Genomic DNA, 21,834 nt, shown 5'->3' with positions numbered 1-21,834 from the left:
TGAGCTAAGGCTGGACAGCCACATGTCATTCACACTGTAGAAGGGCCAGATCCCTGCTCCTCTCTGGTCTGGGACTCTGATCAAAACACTTCTCTAATACCAAGAGCTCCCATTACTTATAATGCTGTGAGAAGCTCTGGAAGGTTTCCTGATGACATCAGGGGTGAATCGAGGAGGAGGCCCTGTCTTCACAGTTACTTGACATGGTTCTAGAAATGCAACAGGACAAGGAAAGAAAATAAAGGAAAAATGACTGGAGGAAAATGACGTAGTGGTTTACTGAGAAGCATTTAATGAATTTCTGTTGGTGTTCCAGTCTATCCTGCCTGGAGGCCCTGGTCATGCTCCTGGTTATTTTGTAGACTGCTGGACTGGCCACTCTTTCTGGGTGGTTTCTGGGTGTTTAGGGGGTGGTTTGTGTATTCCCAGTATGTTAGCCCATTTTATGGCCGTCCAGCCCCGGACAGTGCCTGGCCCCAGCTGGGGGCCCATGGGAAGGGGGGAACCTCATTCTGCTGCTGATTTTCCTCTGATCTCTCCTGAGCAGAGGCCACAGTCCAGCAGCACGGGGTCTGCTCTAGGCGGTGTCTCAGCCAGGTGCCGTATCTCCCTGTGATAAGTTTCCACATCTTCTGAGACTGCCAAGTGCAGATCAGTAGGTAGCCATAACTCTCACACAAACATTGTGCGCAGTCTAATGGTGACACCCTGTCCCCTTCTGCTAGGGGCCCAGGGTCCCCGGCACATTCAGCAGGGTGCCATCCACGTGCTCACTGCGAGACTGCGTCACCTGCTGGGGGAAAGCTGAAGCCTTGATCATTCTTGCCGAGTCAAGCCGCTTGAGTAGTTGGGTCAAAGGATGTCCTTGATGACAGTCATCCAAGCAGGGACACGACGCCCAAGAAATACCCCTACTAGGACAGCGTGTGGGCCGCAGACAAGCCCTGTGCTCACAGAGAGCTGGGGTCTATCTAGCCCGGGCCTGTTGCCACGGCTGCACATCCTCCTGCTGCTGCTGCTGCTGCTACCGTCACTGCTCTAGTGGGGGCCCCTCACACAGCTCAGTTCCAGGGCCCACCCCCCATTGGGTCCTGAGCCCCTGAGTGCATAGAGGGCTGGCCTCACAGTTAGGAGTGCTTGGGTTCAAGTCTTGACTGACACGCACTGATAGTGTTACCCCAAGCAAGTCACTTAACCCCTCAATACTCCAGGCAAGTCTCAAGTAAGCACAGCTGTGTGTCTCTTGGAAGGTTTGTAAAGCACTTTTTAGAGATCTCATTTGATTCTCCTCACAGCCCTGGGAGCTAGGGGTTATTATTATCTCCATTTTAGAGATGAGGACACTGAGGCTGGCCCAAAGTAGGCACTTAATAAATGTTTCTTGATTGGCTGTCCAGGGTCTTGCAGCGAGGGAGGTGGGGCTCCATTGCAGGTCTTCCTGGCGCCGGCTCCGCTGTGCCACATAACTGCTTCCACAGAGGATGTTTCCTCCCCTACAGGTCCCTGCCTCATTGAAATCCCAAGGCCTCTCTCCATGCCAAACCTTGCGCAGCAATCTTCCCTGCCCATCATCCAGCAGCAGCTGAGGAGGATGGCTCCAGGCTATAACGTCTGTACCCATGGATGGCACAGGCTCTCAGCTGGGCCAGCTTGTGTGAGTGGCCCAGGAGGGCATCAGAAGGATGAGCTTCGAGCTTGAAGGGCAGAGAATGAGAGGCTGAATCCCCTTACCTCGGTCCAGCACCTTCCTGGGTTCATGTTTGCCTTGGGCTCACGTCCAAGCCACAGGGGCCAGGAGGATTGAGTCCCCTTCTCTTTTCTCCTGGTACATAACTGCGAGGACCTCCAAATCCAGCATGGGGTCACTGCCCTCCCAGGACTATTTCCTTTTCTCTGAAAATGGCCATCCTTTTGCCTCTCATTCTTATTCCTCAGCTAAGTGAATGACCTGGTTGCCCAGATACCGACCCAGAAAAGCAGCTGATCTTTGGAGGGGGAGACCCAGGGAATGGATTCTCCACAGAGCACTCCACGTGCGATGTCCTACAGAGGACCGTCATGGTTGTCTGGGAAATGTTCCAACAAAATGTGATTTCTCCCCTGCCTCCTCGCAACCTTCCTGACTGTCCCCAAGCACGGCATCCTCCCGCCTCCACCCCCTGTCCTAGGCTCCCTGCAATCCCAGCCTCTCCCTCTCCCATCTCATCCTCTCTCCTGAGCATGAAACTCATGCAGTCCTCAGGGCTGCCTTGGTTGGGCTTGGGCTGCGTCTGTCATATCCAAAGGAAACGTATCACCAGAACATGTGAATACATCAAAAGAATGTCAAGGGAACAGGGGCAGAACCACGAGAGGAGGCCCCTGGGTTGTGCCCTTCCCATTCCAGCTTTTCTAGCGCTTTGTTAAGTCTTGTTGCAACTTCAAAGGTAATTCGCCTGCTCTAGCATTAGTGATGGAAAGGGCCATGAAAGGACTTGGAAAGGACAACTAAATCATGACAACTGCTTCTGGGCACAAGGGCCTGGGGCACTGTGCCCTCTCCTCTGCTAGGAGGGCTCTCTGCCCTGGCCAGGTTCAGACTTGGGGAAGCTGACTTCCAACAAGAGGAGTTAGGTACCTTCTCCCATACTCTGTGGTTCTCTTTACCCTCAGGGAAATCAGTTAGAGCTTAATAATACTAGCTAGCATGTATATAGCATGTTAAGGTTTGAGGCTGGCAAAGCACTTTACCAATATTATCTCATTTGACCCTCACAACCCTGGGAGGTAGGTGCTATTATTATCCCCATTTTACAGATGAGGAAACTGAGTTGAGAGAGATGAAGTGTTCTCTGAGGCTGCATTTGAACTCAGGTCTTCCTGACTTCAAGTCTAGCACTTTATCCATGCATGGTACCACCTAGCAGCCTCCAAGTTTTGCCGTATCTCTAGTAAGGGTCTTCCAAAAAGGTAGGAATAGGAAAGTGTTCAATGTACAATGTAAATTAGGTATGGGACAGTCATTCATTCCCTTCACACAAAATAAATGCAAAGCTCAAAGACAAACTCGCATTGACAGAGGGACTTAATGCAGGGTATGGTAATATGAGTATTGTTACACTCTCCCAGGGGGGCTGATATTACCCTCACCTGCCTCTAGGTGAAGAAAAGATAAGACAGTAGCAGAGGGTAAGTTGTCTGTTGTTGCTAAATCATCCTTTCTTCCTGCTTTGTGGTCCATAAGGGGCCTGTTTCATCACCTCAAAGCACAAAGCCTTCAGACTTCTGTCACATATGTGCTTGGAGACCCTGGGGATTTCTGGAGGAGCGCTGACACTCTTTCCCCAGCATGACTGGCGTATGCCCATTTCCATGCATGTTCCAGCCCCTGCTATACAAATATAACTGGTAGGAGTATTCACCCCCAGGCTGCCAAGTACAGGTGCTGATGACGTGGGAGACATCTGCCTGCATCCTGAGGTGGGCGACGGGAACGAAATTCAGTCACCCCAACTAAGCTAGGAGGCAGGGCTGGGGGACCTTCTGCTGGGAAGGCAAGTCTGGAAGTCTCGTGGAGCTCAGTCTACCTTTCTACAAGGAATCCGATTCTTCAGTAACTGAATATCCTGCTGACAACATGGGACAGCTGGTATCTGCTCTCCCTTAGGATTGCGGGGGGGCACCTGTTGACAGCGATGATGCGCTTCTCCCCAGCTGCTAGATCCCGCCCCCTAAGGTTACCTCCCATCTGTTCTGCATAAGTCTGACTCTGCTTAATTATTTAGTGTTGTTTTCCTCACTTGGAGAAAATAGGGGCTTTTGCCTTCTTTGGGTGCCCAGTTTAGCTCAGCTCCTGGCAGTTATTGAGTGTCTAATGAATGCCTGTTGACTCACTGATGGTGAGGAAGAGAGTGAGAGAAAAAGCCTGAACTTTCTCTTCCCCAGGTGCCCAGAACCCAGAGCCCCTCGGAGGAGGCAGCATCCCCCGGGTTCCCCCAGAATGCCACCCATGGCCTAGCAGAGAAAAACAAAAAGAAGGGAGAGCCAGGAACTTGAAATTTCATCTCCCATCCACCTAGGCAAAACTGGTCTTGCTGCCATGTCTAGGTAGCCCCCACTGCTGCGCTGGGGTTGGGGGTACGGGGAGGGAGGTAAATGCCCTTTTCTCCTTTCTGGAAGTCCCAAGGAAAATGAGCTGTCCTGAGCCATGTGGCAGAAGAGAGGGAGAGGGAGAGGGAAAGGAAAGGAGGGGGGCAGGAATAGGGGAGAGATCCAGAGACAAAGAGACAGAGACAGAGACAGAGGTTGTTTCTCCTTTTCAGGCTTCCCGCTTAGGCACAGTTATCTTTGACATAACCACCGATGATGGGGACCAGCAAGGGATGGCTATGGTAGCCCGAAGCATTGTGCCTGGACTTTAGCAAGCTAGTCATAGAGACCAAGGAACCCACCGGGAAGCTCTGGTTGTACGTGTCCTCTAGTGAGGGCCCACTGGAAAGGGGCAGGGCACGGACTTAGAATCACAGGGAATGGACGGTCTAATGGATGGGGGGAGGGGGGCTCCTCTGATCGCCCCCATTACATACAATTGAGCTTTCTCCTGCTGAGCTAGGTGCCAACTCCCAATGTCTCCCACCGTTTTGACTCCCCCACATTGCTCTTCTGTTCTCTGAATCTAGATGCCATGGGTAGGCTGGGGTGAGGGGGCGGAGATGCTGTTCGAGGGGAGGGGCTTCCCGGGGAATCAGATTTACCCTGAGCACATGGGAGTGATGGGGAAGGGGAGGGGCGCACTGCCCCGTTTGTTTTCTCCTGTTATTGGCAGCAAATGCTTACGGATGTTGTTTTGTGTGGCCAATTAGCAGCGGCCCAACTCTAAAGAACAGGCAAGTCGTACATGAAATGTGTGGATCATAATGAGGCTCACCGAAGGCAGCCAAGGCTCAGGAGGGCCGCAGCTCCCCAGTCCTCACTCCCAAAGAGGGCCAAAGAGTCCCGCCCCTGTCCCACTCTGTGATACTCTTCCTTTGTGTCCTCTGCAGTCCCGTTAACAAGTGGCCCTTCACGTTATCATCATGCCCCTCCCCTGGAAATTACTCAGCTTATTTTTGCATTTAATTTTCCATTTGCATGGTGTTTGCCTTCAATAAAACATATGTAACACTGCCTATGTCGGCCCCACCGTCTGAAGGCCAGGTGCCTCACCTCTCACCCTCTCCCAGGGTTCTCCACTGCCCTTAAAGGGTGTTTGGAGTGTCTTGGCTCTGCAAAGGGCCCCAGCCCTGACTGACGATGACCCTCAAGTGGAGGGGAGAGCCCCTGCCCCCCAGTTCCATTTAGTCACTAATAGGCATATTAACTTTTACAAAGGAATATTTACTTCAAAAGGTATAATCACAAATATACAAACACTCCCCTAACACATAGGAGACACAATGCTACTTCTTTTTGCCTCCTCAGTGACTGGGGAGGGGAAGGGGATTAGGGTCCTAGATTAGCTCAGGTCTCACAGAGCACAGGCCCAGCTCAAATAGAACCCCTCCTCTGGTTTGAGTCCCAGGCTCCCCAGCTTCTGAGGGCTTCCTGAGTGGGCTAGCTGGCTGGCTGCAATATTCCACCTGCAATCTTGGCTCCAATGCCCAAGTCTGCTGGGATCACCACTGGCACCTAAAACTGAGAAGGCCAAGGAAATAGGACAGAAAACAACACTCCCAGACCCATTTCTTAAAGCCTCAGGTAACAGAGTGTGAGCAGGGAAGACAGTATGCCTTCTTTAGTTCAGTTCATTGTCCCTGCTAAGAGTGAACTCTGTTCTTCCCCACCCTGGCCACAGGAAAGAGCAAGAAAAGAGAGAGGCTGTCTCAGACTGGCCAGTTTTCAAGACAAAGCCTATCCTGGCTGTGCAGCTAATCAAAGGAGGCCATCCTTCCCATGTGCTAGGAAAAGGCAAGCTGCAGGGTGCTTCCACATTAGGCGATACGGGCATGCCCAAGGCTATCGCCTCACACATCAACTCCTTGAGGGCAAGACACATGCCCACACGTCTGGCTGATACTGGGTGGAAGAAGGCTAATGGTGGGAATGTTTTATGGCCACTGCTTATGGACCATACCAGTAAGACACTTTTGTTTTGAGCCCCTTGTATAGTCTGGCTGACTATGAAAGGCAAATGCACTAGTGCGGAATGGCTTTAGGAGGGTGCAGCCACAGCGTTGCTCAAACCTGGGGCAGTCATGCCTCCAGGGACCCAACACCTAGTCCTCGGGCAAGTAAGGGGCACAGTCACGGAAGGAACAAAGCACAACTGAGACAGCAAGCAGCAATGGGGGCTAGAGTCTCACAACCTGCAGCGATTGGCAACTCATCCTGCAAACGGCCAGTTTCCTTCATCCCAATTGTGTCTGATGACACTGAAAAAGCCAGCACAGTAAAACGCTACTCGGCTTTGCTCACTTATTCACGGAGGGCATTTACCTGTGGACCGGGCTCTGCCTCTAGTGACAATCCCCAGGAGAGGAAGAAAAGTCCCAGCAGACCAGGAAGATTCCACTGGAATACAGGGCAGGAGCACTCCTCCAGCTGGGGCTCAGTGGGGTGCAGCTTTCCCTCCTTACCACCCCAGCTCTGATCTAAAAACACTGGTTTTGCAACCAAACGACAGTGTACTCAAGAACGGCCCCCTCCAAGCAGAACTGATTCACAGAAATTGACATTAGTGTAGGTGATAACCCTGACAGTCACAGGGCAAAATTCTGGGACAATTAGGAGGGGGCATCCCAAAGGAAAACCAAACAGCAAATCCTAGACTCAGAAGAAAATATTTCCAGTGAAAAGAAAGAACACGAAAAGTTAAAAAAAAAGTGAAATAAAAAAAATCAGGTGATTGGAAATAACCTTAAATTCTAAACTTGTAAAACTGCGAAAATGAAGTTCCAACCGAAGGCTTTCCTCCTGTCCTAGGGGGTCCTCATCCACAGGGGCACTCGTTTGACACTGGACTGGAACAGCCCTTTGGGGACTCAGCTGGGCGAGGATCCCGAGCCGCCAGCTGCCGGCTCAGATCCGTGTTTTGGGTTTTTGTCTGATCACGGGTAATGGAACAGGGCTCCTGAGGTCAAGCCTTGGGGGGTCTCTGGTTCAGGTGCCCCCGCAGCTCTTGAGTTCTTTGGGCTAAGTGCCTATTCAGTAGTCCTACAAACTGCTTCATGTTCTGATGTCAGGATCCAGGGGAAGTATAACAGCAGTATGTAGTATGTAACGGATAGCCAAGACGAAGGGAAGAGAGTGCTGGGCCCAGAGTCAGGAGCACTCTTCTTTCTGAGTTCAAATGTGGCCTCAGACACTTATTAGCTGTGTGACCCTGGGCAGGTCACTTAACCAACTGAAATGACTGAATGACAGCAACAAAGCATGTAGAGTGGCTGTTGTCAGTCATTTCAGACTCTTCACAGCCCCATTTGGGGTTTTCTCAGCAGAGATACTGGAGAGCTTCGCCATCTTGAGGCAAGCAGGCTTAAGGGACTTGCCCAGGGTCACACAGCTAGTATCTGAGGCTAGATTTGAACTCAGGAGAAGGAGTCTGCCAGATTCCAGGCCTGACGCTCTCTGCACTGTGGCGCTCCATAGCTGCTCCCTGTAATCAAGCAGTTACCACTATTGCTGCTTATGTTAAGCCTATGTCAACGTGCATTAGTCAGCACGTCCTGCGCTCAGTATTTCTTTCTTGTGGAGGAAATGAGTAGCTTTACATTGCACATTTGACACCTTCTGACTGTTTTGGGGAGGCCGTAGACCAAAACAAAATTAGGTTTTCTGCTAAATTTCCCCAGGCCTCTTTGGTAGAGAGTCAGTGTGAGAAAAAGAAGAGGAAGTCTTTCTTTAGAGGTCAGGCTTCCCCAGAGCAACCAGTCCATGGCATTGGTGGAGCTTTGTAATGAGTCTTAACCTCTAGAAAAGCACGTCCTCACAGCAGCCTTCTCTTTTCCCAGCAAGCCCCTGGAAATCCTCTCCTAATGGTTCACCTACATCAATCTCTCTCTTTGATTCCATCTGAAAGAATTGAGAGGGCCTGTCCTTACACCCACCCTCTTTCGCCATGGAAAGGGATTGAGGAGGGTGTCAGGACCAGAGGGAGGGAAGAGGAGTCAGAGATGTTCTGGAGAGGAAACAAGGTTCCTCACTGACTGACTCCCAAGATCCTTGGACCTCGCTCTGAGAGCAATCAAGTTTGTCAGCACCGGTCTACAGTACTGCCTTTGAACTCAGACCTAACTCCTGTGCACATACATGCGTGCACACGCGCGCGCACGCACACACACATACACACACACACACACACACGCATACACACACAGGTAGCTGGTGGTATAGTGGAGAGAGTGCTGAACCTGGAGTAAAGAAGACCAGAGTTCAAATGTAACCTCACATATTTATTAGTTGTGTGATGCTGGCCAAGTAACTTCATTATTGCCTACCTCAGTTTCCTCAACTGTAAAGTGAGGATAATAGAACTACCTGACAGAATTATTTTGAAGATCAAATGAGATATTTGTAAAAAGCATTTAGCAGTGCTAGGGCACAGTGCACAGAGTGCCAGGGCTGGAGTCAGGAAGCCTCATCTTCCTGAGTTCAAATCTGACCTCAGATTATGTGCCCTGTTTAACCCTGTCTGCCTCAGTTTCCTCATCTGTAAAATGAGCTGGAGAAGGAAACACCAAGAAAACCCCAAGGAGGGTCAGGAAAAGCTGGACACAACCGAATCGGCAGAACAACCACAGTGCTGGGACCCCCGAGGCTGGATAAGTGCCTCAAGGTAAGCAGCAGAGCTGGGATTCAAACTGGGTTCTGTGAGTCACCTGAGCAACCTTGCTCAACCGTGGTACAGATTCATCTAAGGAAGTCTCTGAGGCCTTGCCTCGGCTCATTAAACTCCGGGCAGCGGGGTGTGATAGCATGGCGGAGCCAGAGAATCTGGTTTCAAATCCTACCCGCACGGCCTTGGCTAGGTCATTTAACCACTTCCAGCCTCAGTTTCCTCATCTATAAAATGAAAGGGTTGAAAGAGGTGACTTCTGAGTTCCCTTCCAGCTCTAAGTGTCTTCATCAAAAGCAGCAGTCCAAACCAGTGACCTTCCCTGTAGGTTTGGCAATAGAGAGATCATTGGTAACTGGAGAGAGAGGGAAATCAGAGGGTGTGCAAAGTGAGTGGGAGAGGAAATAGAGGCAAGCAGAGAATGTTCTGGAAGTTTGGTTATGAAATAGAAGCATTTTAAGCAGTTTTATCGATGCCTTTAGTTTTCATGCCACAACCTTCCTGGGCCCACTCATTGTCAAAAAGAGAAACCACAAAGCAAACTGATGGACAAAAACCACCTGCCTCTAGGCAGCCCCCCAAAAGGGGAATGTGCGAACATGCACCTGTCTCCCCACGATCTCTTTAACGTCAACTATCCCCGCCTTTTTTCATGTTGGACATTTTGCTGGTCGACGATGAGGTGAAACCTCAGGGTTGCTTTGATTTGCCTTTCTCTTTTTCTAAGTGATTTAGAGCATTCTTTCATGTGGCTGTTACCAGTTTGCAATTCTTTGAAAACCTGTGCCTGACTATTCTTAGACCACTTATCTCTGGGGGAATGGCTCTTGGTCTCAAATACTTGTGTTGGCACGACCCATGTTTGATGAAGCCATGATGGCTCTGTGGTCATTGCATCTTTCCCACAGTGAATACAGTACTGGTCCTGAGTCAGGAAGACCTGGGCTCACATCTCATCTCAGAGACTTGTATGTCCCTGGGCAAGTCACTAAACCACTTTTAGCCTCAGTTTCCTCACCTGTAAGATGGGGATAACAAGAGTGCCCATCCCCCAGAGTTGTTGTGAGCATTAAATGGGAAACTATTTGTGAAGGGCTTTACAAACCCTAAGGCACAATGTAGATGCTAGTTACTATTGCTAACTAGAATTCCTTTCAGAATTTTGCCAGAAAAAAAATTCAAGCTCATAGATTCCTAACTTACAGATCATTATCTTCCTTTTTAAGGAAAAAAATAATGCTTTATTGCTGTTCTTTTTCAAGGCTGTCATGTCCCAAGGACTCTTCCTCATTTGCCCTATTTCCCCTCCCCCCCTCATAAAACCTTCCCTTGGAACAAAGAATTACAGTTAATAAGCCACCTAGATTATTTCTGACAATGTATGCCTCGCTCTGAACGGGCAGCCCACTACCCTCCTGGCTCCTGTCTTCTTCCCTGCCAGTCCCCTGTCCACATCGGTCACTGCACTGACAGTTGGTTTCTCCACCTTACTGTTGTCCTCAGACTCATGGTGCCCCTGGTCCTTTGCCTACTTCTGTCCAAGTTTATCCAACTCTTTCTGGGTTTCCTGTGGGGTTGTGGGAACAGCAGCAGCTCTGGAGTAGGAAGACCTAGATTCAAATCCTGCCTCTTAGCAAGTAACTTAATCTCTGTGGGCCTCCATTTCCTCCTCTGTGAAATGGGCCAGATGCCCCCCCAGGTCCCTTTCAGATTTATGATCTTTTTGTTTGAAAGTTTTATTGATGCCTGTTGTATCCTCTTGGTTTCCAAATGTTCCCCTCCCCCAACCAGTGAGCATTCTCTTGTACCAAAGATTTAATACTTAAAAACAAAACAAAAACCTCACTGAACAGTTCAACAAAACCAACCCCCACATCAGCCTTGTCTGACAGCATGTGCGACCTACCACTCTCCGCCCCCTTTGCTGGGAGGCATCGCATAATGCCGATCACTACAGGGAGGTGGCCTTGTTCCTAAGGTAGACCTATCTATCTACATCTGTGTCCTGGACACAGCTGCAGCGTTGGCCTTGAGCACAGTCAGAAAATGTATCCAGGCAGAGCCAGGCAGCTCTGGAGAATGAGGGGTTTGCTGTTCTGTCCCCGGGAGCCAGCCTCAAGGCTTTTCCTCCCTGTGGGCAATGGCAACGTGAAAAGTAACCTCCTCGGATACTTTGTCCTCCCTCCCTACGCAGGTTATTACAGTGTCACTCTTGTTTTATTCTTCTGCAGTGCTGGACAGGGCACTCCTTATTTTCAAAACTGTGAGATTGCTGAGGTCAGCCCAGGTCCCTAGTGCCTAGCAGTAACAGATTTCTGCATGCTCAGCAGCGATAAGGTGGGTGAGTCTTCCCACCCCACCCTGGGCATCCCAGGCAGCCAATCCAGGGGAACAGTGAGGGGTGTGCTAGAGCCAGCTGGAACCACTCCTGAGAGTGGTACCATTGTCAAGTGTGGAGCATTCCCATCTGGGAGGTTGCAAATGCTATCAATTAGGTCTTGACTTTTACATTGAGTGATTGTCTAGACCTAAGAAGGTGATGAAGAAAATGTCCCATGTACATCATATTTTGGTGAGCTGTCGTTAAGCATCTTTATCAACACACGTCTGAGCTGCCTGCCATCTTTCTCCTCACTCTTCTCCCTCCAGCTGAGCTGAGACAGGAGGCTTTGGCACCATCCTGCTAGCTGATGGAGACCTAAGCTGAGACACAAACCTGAGTGCCCCCATCTCATCCTCAGCCTCCTGAGACCTCTGCTGAGTTCTGTGCACCCTATGTGGGGTGGTCAGTTCATCATAAAATCACCCATTCAGAGAATTCTTACAGAGAATAGCATGAGTAGGCAAGTGCCTTGACTTCCTAGGGCCTTGGTTTCCTCATCTGTAGAAATGGGGATGCTGGACTACGTGGCCTCAAGGTTCCTTCTGGTCTAGAGCTGTGAACCCCAAGAATCCTCCCAGAGGAGCATCTGATCAATTCTCCTTCCCAAGTACTTTCTATGAGCCCCCGAATAACCTTGACTCATTTGGGAAGAGGAAGATGGCCCCCAAAACGACTCCACCTCCCCAAGGAGAGATGCAGTCTGGTGCCTAACGTCCCCTTTCTCCACTCTCTACGGTCTGGCTTCCGGCCCCATCCTTCAACAGAGGCGGTCCTCTCCAGAGTTCCCAGAGATCTCTCCACGGTCACATCTGAGGACCTTTTCTCAGTACGCGTCCTACCCACGTGCCGGCACCTGTCTCTGTTCCTGGACCTTCTGCGGGCCACGCTCACCAAGGCCGGGCGGCTCACTGGTAGGCTCCCTCTCAGGCCTCTTTCTTCTGCCTCCAGACTACTGTACTTGATCATCTGACCAACTCTCGCGGGCTCACTTATCACCCTGTGCGGATGACTCCCAAATCTATTTCTCCAGCCCCCAACCCCGTGCTGACCTCCAACATCACATCTCCCCCGGCCTATCGGACATCCGGGAGTGGACGTCATGTAGACACCTTAAACTCAACACTCCCCAAACCGCGTCTTCTCACAAGACAGAAAGAAGCACCTCAGGGTTCAACCAGACTACAGGGAGCTTGGCAAGCCAGCCAGCTAAGCAAAGTCGTCCCAAGGACATTCAAGGACAAAAGTGGAAAGAAAGTACGGAAAGAAGAGATAGCAAAAGATTCACAATAAGTACTCAACAAGCTTTTTTCCATCGAAGATGGTCAGCCCACCTCGCTTGGGCCGCCTCATAGCCATCTGAAAGGTGCAGACACACTGAACCCCCTTGTGCTCGTCACTTGTTGATATAAAAGCGCTTTGGACGTGGTCGAACGAGACACCACCTTACAGGCTCTCTTCCAACAAGGTTTCTTTCATGCTTTTAGAGAGATCATTCAAGATTCCACAACGGAAAGAAGCCTGCTCAATGAGGCCCCGGTAACAAGTGCTGGTAAGCAGACAAAGAGATGCCTCCTGGCATATTCACTCACCCCTGTGCCGGAGCGGATCCCGCAGAGTCCAGGTCAAAGTAGGATTCCCTGGGAATGTTGGGGTCCTCCTCCACTTGTGTTGACTGCACACAATCCGATACTTTGTGGCGTCTCCTAGGAGAGATCCGTGATGTGGTTGTCCCGAAGCGGAGTTCGGTCTGCCCATCTACACAGTAAAGAACGAGATGAATATCTATTGACCAATTTCAGTTACATCTGAATGGACACCCTGGAGAGAACCCGCCTGTTTGTGACAGACGAGATAGATGGACAGTGATGTGGGCCCATTCTTGAAAATGAAGAGAGCAGATTTGATTGATTTTAAGAAACTACAAGTCACTTTTACTGATCTCAAGCTTCCCGTAACAGCAAGGACCCATTTTTTAGATAGAGACACATGCTGTTGTATGGTATGCTACCTCCAAAGAACTAAAGATGAGCATCTCAGTGAAGGAAATGAAAAGGCTTATGGTTGAAATGGGCAGGATGCAGCATAGAACCAATGAGGAAGAAGAGGAACAAACACGTCGATGAAAATTTGTGTGACGGAAAGAGAGGATGGACTGGTCGCCACTTGGTGACAATGAAGGACGACAGGTAGATGGTCAGAGTCCTCCACTGGTTAGGCCTTGGTGACATTGGGAGAAAGTGAGACACCTCCAGCACTGTGGGTGAAGTGCCTGTGATGAACCTCTGGGAGCACAAAGATGAGAGTCCCACAGGCTGGCCAGGCGGGGAAGGATTTTGATCTTCATCTTTAGGGGGATTTCCCAATGATGAGATCACAGTACATTGGAGTACACATGTACTACCTTTTAAATAATAATTTACATTATGAAACCTACTGAAATAGGAATTTAAAAGGATTGAGATTAAGATAAAATGATAGCTGATGTTAGGTGTCAAAAGGAGCCATGGGAGTTTACTAGGCAGGAGTGACATGATCAGATTTGTGGCTCATTTGGGTAGCTGTACAGGAAAGACTGGAATGGGGAGAGTCCCAAGGCAGGAGAATGATTTGAATAGTCTAGTCAAGAAGTGATGAGAGCCTGGACCAGAGTGGTGGCTATACAAAGTGAAGAGAAGGGGACAGGTAGGAGAGCAGGGATGACAGAAACCAAAAAAAATGCGGCACCTGGTGCTACATACAGGGTAAGAGACACTGAAGCTGTCAATGCAGGTCACCGAGATGATGGCAGTGTCCTTATCAATAACGGGGAAATTTGGAAGAAGGGTAGCCTTGGGGGAAAAGGTAATAGAATAATCTGCCATGCAAATCACCACCTATCCATACCAGCTATCCCTGTGTGACTCCCTTGGTCTCACTGAAAACTAAAAAAGGAGAAGCAGGTATCTTACTCACTGCTCAATGGGCCACCACCCTTTCAGGGTGACTGTTGCAGCCTTAAGGTGGTCAGGGGACAGCAGATGGGGCTGGGATTTTCCAATGGGACCTTGGGAAGCTGCTGCTATGGGTGCAGGAGATCAGAGGGGCTGATGCCTGGCTCAGAAAAGGGTTGGGTGAGAGCTTGCCCAGTGGGGCAGGGAACTGCAGATTATTGGGGGATTAGAGTCGATGTGGTTAGGTGGGAGAAAAACCCTATGCCAATGTAGGGAGAGAGAGATGTGCCCCTTCTGCCCACCCTCTGCTAAGCTGATCACACATCTCCTGGGGCCAGTCCATGGCCTCCCTGGGGCCATCTCACAGACTCAGGTAGCTCTTGTTTGGAGACCACTGTCTGAGGTAGGCAGGAAGTTGTGTCAGCAGTTGGAGACCAGCCCCTTTACCAGTTAAGCGGAAAGGACAATTTCCTTGCATTTTTAGGGAGAAATCTGCCTGGCCTAAATGAGGTAGATGGTACTTCTACCAGACCGTCTGATTCATTCAAGGGGCTTGCCCACTCCTCAGAAAGGGGTCACCTAGGCTCTTTACTGCATTTTTTCAGGCAGCTTAACACCTCCCTAGTGGCTCCTTGCATGTGACTAGGCCCTTAGCTTTCAAGGACCAGCTTCCTTACACTCATAGCCACCAGGAAAGGAGGCAAGACTGTCTTATATTCATTCACATATCTGAGACGTGAAGTTACTCTTCCACAGTCACACACAGCTAGTGAGTGCCAGGGGCAGGATTGAAACCTCACTCCAAGTACGGTATGAAAAATCATGCTTCAGGGAGCAGGCCTGTCTTTTACTGGCCCCACTAACAATTAATTTGTCTTTGTTATCTTTTGATAGGCAGCTTTTTCAAGCAGTTTGACAATGAAGGGGAGGGGAGAGAAGGGAGGGTGACCCAACAGAGAGCCAACCAGTCCATCAATTAACAAGTGTTTATTAAGCACCTACTATGTGCCAGGCTGGAGATACGAAGACAAAAGGGAAGCAGTCCCTACCTTCAAGGGCCTTGCCTTCTGTCAGGATGAACACAGAGTCCACATATAAGATAACACAAGGAAAACACTGGTTCTTTCTGTGGTGGGGTGAAGGGTCAGGAAGGAACAGTAAAAATAGCTTGCATGTACGTAACACATTAGGCTTTCCAAAGCACTTAGAAAACATTGTCTCACTTTATCATCCCCCAAACCCTGGGAGGCAGGTGATGTTGTCCCTGTTTTACAAAAGAGAAAACTGAGGCACAGAGACGCTCAGGACTTGCCCAGGTCACATCGCTAGAAAGTATCTGGGGCCAGATTTGAACTCTGGTCTTCTTGACTTCAGCTCCAGAATCCAGTTAGTTTTTGGTTTATTTACCTTTTTGTTTTTTTACCTGGACATGTTTGTAGAGAGCCCGGAAAGAGTTGGAGGAGATTTCAGCTTGAGGAAAGCCTGGGAAGATCTCCTGCCTTGTCCAAGGGAAGCAGCTGTGTGTGACTGAGGATGCTTGGTGAATTTCCCAGGAGGGAGTCAGAGGGCAGCACCCATCAGATGGCCCCATCTCTGCCTATGTTAAGAACTGAAATCTAGCCTGAAAGCCCAGACAGAGGAAGGGGAAGGGGGGGGCAGGGCAGAAAGAGGGGGGAGCAGGGCGGCTGCGTGGGCCTGACTCCACCCACAGGCTGCTTCCCTTCTTAGCCTGAAGTCTCTATTGGCCAGTCAAGGCTCCTGGCTCCAACCGCTTCCAGATTCCCCCCAAAGCTAATGACACAGTGACCCCACCTGCAGGTGCCTGCAGCATCCCACACCTGTAGCTTCACCCTCTCTCAATTTTAAAAGTTTTTTTTTTTTAATTTATAGAAATCTATTTCCCTCCCCCTGTTTCTCACCCCACTGGGAAAAAAAAAGAATAGAAAATTGTCTTGTAACAAATAGGCAGGGTTGGGCGAAACAAGCTCCTTAAAGGCAGCGCCCAGAAACAGGCGTCATCCTGCACCCTCCATCCACCCGTGAAGGACTGCCGTGATCCACATGGAGAATCCCATTCGGCGGAATCTCACCTGCTCCAATCAGGAGGCATCTTCCTAGGAGGTTCCCAGCATGTCCTGCACCTGGGAAAGACAGGACTATCTCGTCTTTTCTTTGGGCGGAATCTCACCTGCTCCAATCAGGAGGCATCTTCCCAGGAGGTTCCCAGCATGTCCTGCACCTGGGAAAGACAGGACTATCTCGTCTTTTCTTTGGGGACTCAGATAGTTAGGGTTGGCCATGCCCTCTGGTGGAAGGCGTCTTCCCCCCCCCACCCAGATTACATCCAGTCTTCAGGAAGGCTCTCAATTACCCTGGAAGGATTTCTCATGCTCTCGAAACTTTCAAAGTATCTTTTTTAGAAGATTCAGTGGCGATTGCCTGGGCTTGTATACAGACGAGCTCCAAGGCAGGAGTCGAGCATATCTCCGAGGTCGGGAAACTGGATTCAATTCCATCAACATTTATTAAGTGCCTACTGTGTACCGGGCACCGTGCCAAGTCCTGGGGATATAAAAAGAGGCCAAGGACAGTTCCTGCCCTCAAGGAAATGACAGTCTACCTACAACAAGCAAGCTAATACATAGAAAGCAAGCTGTAGACAGGACAAAGAAAAAATAATCAACAGTTAGAAGGCCCTGCAGTTAAGAGGGGTTGGGGAAGGCTTCCAGGAAAAGAGGGGATTTTAGAGGGCAGCTAGGTGATGCAGTGGATAGAACACCAGCCCTGAAGTCAGGAGGACCAGAGTTCAAATCTGACCTCAGACCAAACACTTGACACTTAACAGCTGTGTGACCCTGGGCAAGTCACTTAACCCCAATTGCCTTAAAAAAAAAAAAAAAGAAAGAAAGAAAAGAAGGAATTTTAGCTGGCACTAGAAGGAAGCCAGAGAGGTCAGGATTGGGAATGGGGGAGGTTGAGGGTTCCAGGCCTGGGGGACAGCCAGGAGGCCAGGGTCACTGGGATAAGAAGGTATAAGGAGACTGGAAAGGCAGGAGGGAGCAGTTATGAAATGCTTTGAATGCCCAACAGGGCACTTTATGTGTGATCCTAGAGGCATAGGGAGCCCTGGGAGTTTACTGAACAGGGGAATGACTGATCAAACCTGTGCTTTAGGAAAAATCACTTTGGTAACTAGAGAATGGACCAGAGTGGGAAGAGACCCGGGGCAGGCAGGACCCCCTACATACAGCTATTGTAGTAATCCAGGCGGACAGGGGTGAAACAACAGCAAAGATAACCACCCACGTAGCTTGCATCTTGTATAGGGAGACAGGTGCCTGATCTGGGATCTGGTCCATACTGTCTCCAAGGAAGACTGAAATTTTCACCATTCTGAAGAGTAGGAGTAACTAGCCAAGTGACACGGCAGACAGAGCACCAGGCCTGAAGTCAGGAAGACTCATCTTCTCGAGTTCAAACCTGGCTTCAGACACTTACTAGCTGGGTGATCCTGGGCAAGTCACTTAAGCCTGTTTGCCTCTTTTCCTCATTGATAAAATGAGCTGGAGAAGGATTGGCAAACCACTCTAGTATCTTTGCTGAGAAAACCCCAAACGAGTTGATAAAGAATCAGAACTGAAAAAGCTGAACGAGGAGTGACCCTTGGCTGCCTAAGTCCACCCTTGCTTCACCATCTCCAACTGCCCCTTCTCTCATCCTCATCTCCCTCGCCCCTGCGTCCTCACTGTTCCTCTCCAGACCGGGCCTCCCCTTTCACCGTGCCCTGTGGAATGCCAGCTCCGTAACTAAAGTGCATCCTTTCATATTCAGCCTCTCCCCTTCTCACTCTTGCCATCTCTGGCCTCACTGAGACCTGGGTCTCATCTGAGGACATGGCTTCCCTCCACCACCTACTTCATTACCAGCCACACTGTCTCCCTGACTCATTGGTCATGGCACATAGTGGGCACTTAATGCTATTGATTGATTGATTAATTAAGGCGGGCAGAGATGTGGGAAGAGGTTGGGATGTTTCCTGAGAGGTCAGAGACTAGTCTCCACTTCAGGGCAGCTGAGGTTGGAGGAGAAGGGTTAACCCTGACCCCATTTGGACGTTCCCAACACAATGCCAATGTTGAGATGGCATTCTGTAGGCCAGCACATGTTTCCACCAATAGGAGGGCCTAGGAGAAAACAATGCCATGACCCCCAACCCCCAGGACCATCTCAGAGGATTCTTTGCTGCCAAAACCAGGCTGAAACCCAGAAAGAAAGATCCCTGCTGCTTGGGGGCTGCTCCCTCAGTAAAGCTGCTGTGCTCAGGGGAACACTGTAAACGCCTTCCATCCCTCACCAGTGAGGGAGAGATGCCGCCTTCCCATAAGTCCAGTACACCTGGAGGTGGAGTTCAGGTTTCCAATCCCCTCCAACCTGCCCTCTCTCCCCAATAAATGTTGCTGGTGTGATACCCTTTAAAGGAAAACACACTTTCTAAATGCTCCAGGTAGAAACCAACCTGACCTCCTCATCTTCTTCCTTACAATTTTAAGAACAGAAGGGAAAGCCAAGAAATGGGGAAGAAGGAGGAGGAACTTTCTATGTCTCATAATTAGGATGTGTAAGGATGAGGGTGGGGGACTGATTTATCCAGTGCTACCCCACTTAAGGATAAAAACATTCCCCCCACACTTACCCTCACTTAAAGTCAGGTGCCCAATTAATCAATCTCCTGGGCCTGAGACTGAGAAAAAGTTCTCGGACCTCAGTGACAATGCATGAGAATCACATCCAGATAGCTGAAGAGCTGGGCAGTGTCCCAGGCCACGTCTCTCAACTATCAAACTAGTTAGCAGCACCTTCATTGGAGAGGCCCCGAGCAAGCATGGAAGGCTTAGCACACCCCTAAGAAGCAAGAGGCTGCCAGGACTGAGCAGGCCATCTGCAGCCTCCCAGGCTCACCAGTGTTTGTGTCTGCAGGACAGCAGAAGCTTTGGTTAAGCTCCTACTGTGTGCCAGGCATTGCCCTAAGTACTAGGGGGACAGAGACCTTAGACTGTGCTTGAGGAGTTCACCGTCTGACCGGGGAAGACAGCAGGAAACAACTTTGTACAAACAAGCCAGATGCAGCAGCAACTGTAATGATCCACAGAGAGAAGGCATGAGGATAGAGACTTGGAAAAGGCTTCCTGTAGAAGGGCCTTGGAGGAAGCCGGGAGGTGGAGATGAGGAAGGACCATTCCAGGCCCGGATACAGCTGGAGGAAATTCCCCCGAGGGCCCGGGTGGAGGGTTTTCTTTGAGGAGGCACAGGTAGGCCATTGTCTATGGATCACAGAGTTCACGGGGTCAGTAAGTGTGAGAAGCCTGGAAAGGCTGGATTTGGGGTTACAGGCAGAGGGCTTTGAACGCCAAACGGAAGAATTGGCATTTGATACTGGAGGTGAGTGGGAGCCCCTGGAGTTTCCTGAGTACGGGAGTAACCTGTCCTCTAGGCAAACCTTTGTGACAGTGAATAGAGGATGGTCTGGGACTGGGACAGACCAAACTTACTGCTGGTCTGAATGGAGAAGTCTACTTGTCGTTCAATTATTTCAGTTGTGTTCGAGTTTCCGTGGCCCCCATTTGGGGTCTTCTTGGCAGAGATACTGGAGAGGTTGGCCATTTCCTTCTCCAGAGCATTTTACAAATGAGGAAACTGAGGCAAACAGGGCAAAATGATTTGCCCAGAGTTAAGTGTCTGAGACCAGATTTGGACTTAGGAAGATGAGTCTTCCTGCTTTCAGCAGCACTCAAGCCACTGTGCCACCCAGCTGCAGGAAAGTCTACGGGTCATTCTTTATTTCTTCCCAGTGTCCCCAGGATGGCAGCTGGTGTGTCTGTGGGGGATCTGGGCTGTAACGGGCTAGCATTTTTCTACAATCCCCTCAGGAGATTAAATGAGAAGGGAAAACAATACATGCAGGAGAGATGAAAACGGAATAGGGCTGTAACAGAGTTGGCATGCTAGGGCACCTAGGTGGTAAAGTGGATAGAGTGCCCGGCCTGGAGTCAAGAAGACCCCAGTACAAATCCAGCCTCAGACACTTGGTAGCCATGTGACCCTAAAATGAGCTAGACAATAAAATGGCAAATCACTCCAGTATCTTTGCAAGAAAACCCCAAATGGGGGTCACAAAGAATGGAACGTGACCGAACACCAATACAGAGTTGGCATGGTTTAGACCCTGTGTCTTGAACAGGAGGTGGAGGCCTGGATCTGGGTAAGATGAGGTGAAAGCTCTCTTACCAGGGCAGAATCCAAGGTTCCTGTGAAGAGGTGAGGATGATGGCTGTAGGGAAGGTAGCAGGATCTAAAACAAAAGAAAATCATGCTAATTTTTCTCTGGTGTATTCTTGCAAAATTAAGGAGCGATCCAGACGGAAAGGTGTCCCAGGTAGACCCTGAAAATTCATAGGGCCATAAAGGACTCAGATATCTCCCAGACAAAATCCCACAGCACCCTCTCCAGGATATTTCTCCCATCTTGCACTTCCTAGATGATGGCTCCTACTTCCCATTCTATGGATAGTGTACGGGTCCCCACCAGCATGCTTCCTCTCAAGTCAGTCAGCAGAAAATGATCTCCAGTAAAGGCATTTACTAAGATGGCAGGGAAGGACAGCAGCCACAAAACCTTGTCTAAACAAACCTGTGGAACTACCCCCCACCAACACGCCGGCCAAGCCCAGGGAAAGAGTGGGCGCAAACAGCATACATCGTAGCGAGGCACAGGCAGAGGGCAGCCAGGCAGCTCCAGGACTGCCCGGACCGTGTCTGTGCCCAGGGGTGCAGCTGTGCCAGCACTGACCCTAGCTTAGCTTCCTCTCCGAACGGACTTCACGCATGATCGCCCTGCCGCTTCCTTAAGCCCAGCTAACACTCCCCCCCCCGCCCCGCTACAGGAAGCTCGTCCCATCCCCCCCCCCCAATTCTACTGCAGCCTTCTCTGTGGATTTTAATGAGTCTGATTTTTCCTGCCTAGAACTCGCTTGGTATGTACTGGTGTACGCCGGTCATTTCCCCCGTTAGATGGGAAGCTTCTCGCGGGCAGAGGTTGTCTTTTGCCCTTCTTAGCACAGCGGCTGGTACACATAAGTACTTAATAAATGTTGACTGATTTTTCTCACCCCCTCCCCAGGCTCATTTAATAATTAGAAACAACAGTTCGATGTAGAACCCAGGTGTCCCATCCCCCCGCCCCCCAGCCGTGCAGACGCAGACCCCAAGGATAGCGGGAGGCTGGGCGGATGCCCACAATCACTCGGGAGTCCAGGGGAAGAGAGGACAGAGACCCAAAGTCCCTCAAAGAAACCCCTTCTGGGCATGCGCACACGCGTCCCAGCCGGAACACTACACTTCCCAGAAGTTTGCCGTGGAGACCGGGACAGTCTGTTCCCCCTCCCTTTTGGGCATGCGCACATACGTCCCGGCCGGACCACTATACTTCCCAGAAGCCCTTCCCCGGCCAAGCCGGGGTTGCCATGGAGTCCAGGACAGTGCGGTCCGCCTCCCTTTTGGGCATGCGCACACACGTCCCGGCAGGAACACTACACTTCCCAGAAGCCCTTGCCTGGCCAAGCCGGGGTTGCCATGGAGACCAGGACAGGCCAGCCCAGAAGAGGCGGGGATCATAGCAGGGGGAATCTTCCCGGGATTGGGGCCGGTCTGAAGAGAAGCGCGGCCACGTGGAC

The 21,834-nt window shown here is 50.3% G+C and overlaps 1 long non-coding RNA gene across 2 annotated transcripts; it reads right to left on the bottom strand.

The window, feature by feature from the left end:
• Positions 1-269: 269 nt before the first annotated feature.
• On the bottom strand, positions 270-21,829 carry LOC144456634 (uncharacterized). Of its 2 annotated transcripts, XR_013485642.1 has the most exons (5): positions 21,365-21,829; positions 16,476-20,453; positions 16,195-16,343; positions 12,764-12,929; positions 270-5,652 (listed from the first exon to the last, which is right to left on the bottom strand). It is a non-coding gene; the product is annotated as an uncharacterized LOC144456634 (long non-coding RNA). The 2 variants fall into 2 exon arrangements; XR_013485641.1 differs by having other exon boundaries at positions 12,764-16,343.
• Between the last annotated feature and the right edge of the window lie 5 nt (positions 21,830-21,834).

This window comes from Phascolarctos cinereus, unplaced genomic scaffold (genome assembly GCF_003287225.1).
Source record: "Phascolarctos cinereus isolate Bilbo 61053 unplaced genomic scaffold, phaCin_HiC Scaffold_4;HRSCAF=312, whole genome shotgun sequence".
Taxonomy (NCBI): domain Eukaryota; kingdom Metazoa; phylum Chordata; class Mammalia; order Diprotodontia; family Phascolarctidae; genus Phascolarctos; species Phascolarctos cinereus.
This window is presented reverse-complemented; position numbering and strand designations above follow the sequence as displayed.